This window comes from Colletes latitarsis, unplaced genomic scaffold (genome assembly GCF_051014445.1).
Source record: "Colletes latitarsis isolate SP2378_abdomen unplaced genomic scaffold, iyColLati1 scaffold0078, whole genome shotgun sequence".
Lineage (NCBI taxonomy): Eukaryota > Metazoa > Arthropoda > Insecta > Hymenoptera > Colletidae > Colletes > Colletes latitarsis.
The window spans coordinates 27,501-30,000 of record NW_027488428.1 but is presented as its reverse complement, the minus strand read 5'-3'; the positions used below and the strand labels follow the sequence as shown (position 1 = coordinate 30,000).

General features: G+C 49.5%; 1 non-coding gene across 1 annotated transcript; it reads right to left on the bottom strand.

Moving 5' to 3' along the window:
- Positions 1–784: 784 nt before the first annotated feature.
- On the bottom strand, positions 785–939 carry LOC143351135 (5.8S ribosomal RNA). The gene has a single exon (XR_013081506.1). It is a non-coding gene; the product is annotated as a 5.8S ribosomal RNA (ribosomal RNA).
- Between the last annotated feature and the right edge of the window lie 1,561 nt (positions 940–2,500).

Sequence of the window (2,500 nt, the reverse complement as noted above, 5' to 3'; positions counted from 1 at the left end):
CGCGGTCTCGCAATCGATATACATATTCGTAACAAAGAGAGACATGGGGCGACCAACTTCTCAGAGTATATCCCTTCTTTTGGGTTCCGTTCGTATCGCGCTTCTCGTCGTGTTCGTTCGAGCCTCTCCATAGAGGATGATCGTCCGATTCGTTTGATAAATTATCATTTTTCCCTGGGGCTGTACGAACGAACAGAGAGGAAGACGACGACCGACGGATACCACAAATTTCACGTGGTAGGGCATATATTACATATCATAATTATCAGTGTTTGATCAAATTTCTTTCCAGTGTCCTTTTTGTTATGCTCCAAAACTAGTATACGCTTTATTTTCTCTTTCCTTTGCATAAATTATTAACTTCGGGCAACGTCGGGAGCGCCGGTAATCATTAGATTTGTACGAAACGCGATTTGCGCCCCACGGTGGTTTTTAGTGCCGTCAAAGTCAGAAATCGTAGGAGCGGTGCTTTAACGGGCGGTCGTGATGATACTCCAGACAACACGACGCACGACGCCGTAAAACACTCGCGCGAGTCCAGACTGATCTCTGCCTCACCACGCAAGGGGTGCGCAAACTTGCCAATAATATATAATATTTATTCTTTTTCGTACGTCCAGCGACAAACGCCAACGAAATACCCAAATTCTCGCTCGTACGTTGATACCTTTCTCTTCATCGACCCGGCTCCGAAACGTTCTTCGCCATCTCCCCGAAAGGAGAGGTAAACGACGGCGGGGTTAGGGAATCTGAGAACAACGCAAGCAGTTTTAGGACAAGTGAACGACCCTCAGCCAGGCGTGGTCCAGGAATTTTATCCGTGGACCGCAATGTGCGTTCGAAATGTCGATGTTCATGTGTCCTGCAGTTCACACGTTGACGCGCAATTAGCTGCGTTCTTCATCGACCCACGAGCCAAGTGATCCACCGTTCAGGGTAATCATATACAATTTACAATTTTTCTCTTTGTATTTAAAAATGCTCCTTGTTCTTTGCTTTAAAAATATTCGATGTTCGCACCTCCGACCAGCGTATCGACGGAGGATTGAACGCGCCATATCGACGACAAAAGTTTCTTTTTGTTTCCTGAATGACGGAAAACCATCGTTCGACGGCCGGGCGTACAGTACATTCAAAAGCCTTTGCGCGTGGCTGCGACCAAACGGGTATAATACACCCGTATATTCTTGGTTCCGAACAGTAACTTCACGCGCAATCGGGCGAACGCACGCGGCAGCGCCCATCGGTTGCTCGATGAAATCGATGCGATAAACTACAGCCTTCTCGGCTGGTCGTCGTTAGTCGCGCGAGCAACGGATGGCCGCACAATCGACGCGTCGTCGTTTGCGATTATTCGCCTCACGTTAGCCATGAGTATGTATATTATTCATTTACGAACGAACGCGGCAGCGTCCATCGGTTGCTCGATGAAATCGATGCGATAAACTACAGCCGTCTCGGCTGGTCGTCGTTAGTCGCGCGAGCAACGATGGCCGCAAAATCGACGCGTCGTCGTTTGCGATTATTCGCCTCAAGTTAGCCATGAGTATGTATAACATTCATTTACGAACGAACGCGGCAGCGTCCATCGGTTGCTCGATGAAATCGATGCGATAAACTACAGCCGTTTCGGCTGGTCGTCGTTAGTCGCGCGAGCAACGATGGCCGCAAAATCGACGCGTCGTCGTTTGCGATTATTCGCCTCAAGTTAGCCATGAGTATGTATATTATTCATTTACGAACGAACGCGGCAGCGTCCATCGGTTGCTCGATGAAATCGATGCGATAAACTACAGCCGTTTCGGCTGGTCGTCGTTAGTCGCGCGAGCAACGATGGCCGCAAAATCGACGCGTCGTCGTTTGCGATTATTCGCCTCAAGTTAGCCATGAGTATGTATATTATTCATTTACGAACGAACGCGGCAGCGTCCATCGGTTGCTCGATGAAATCGATGCGATAAACTACAGCCGTTTCGGCTGGTCGTCGTTAGTCGCGCGAGCAACGATGGCCGCAAAATCGACGCGTCGTCGTTTGCGATTATTCGCCTCAAGTTAGCCATGAGTATGTATATTATTCATTTACGAACGAACGCGGCAGCGTCCACCGGTTGCTCGATGAAATCGATGCGATAAACTACAGCCGTCTCGGCTGGTCGTCGTTAGTCGCGCGAGCAACGATGGCCGCAAAATCGACGCGTCGTCGTTTGCGATTATTCGCCTCTGGCTATCCGTGAGTATGTATAATATTCATATACGAACGAACGCGGCAGCGCCCATCGGTTGCTCGATGAAATCGATGCGATAAACTACAGCCTTCTCGGCTGGTCGTCGTTAGTCGCGCGAGCAACGATGGCCGCAAAATCGACGCGTCGTCGTTTGCGATCATTCGCCTCAGGCTATCCGTGAGTATGTATAATATTCATTTACGAACGAACGCGGCAGCGTCCATCGGTTGCTCGATGAAATCGATGCGATAAACTACAGCCGTTTCGGCTGGTCG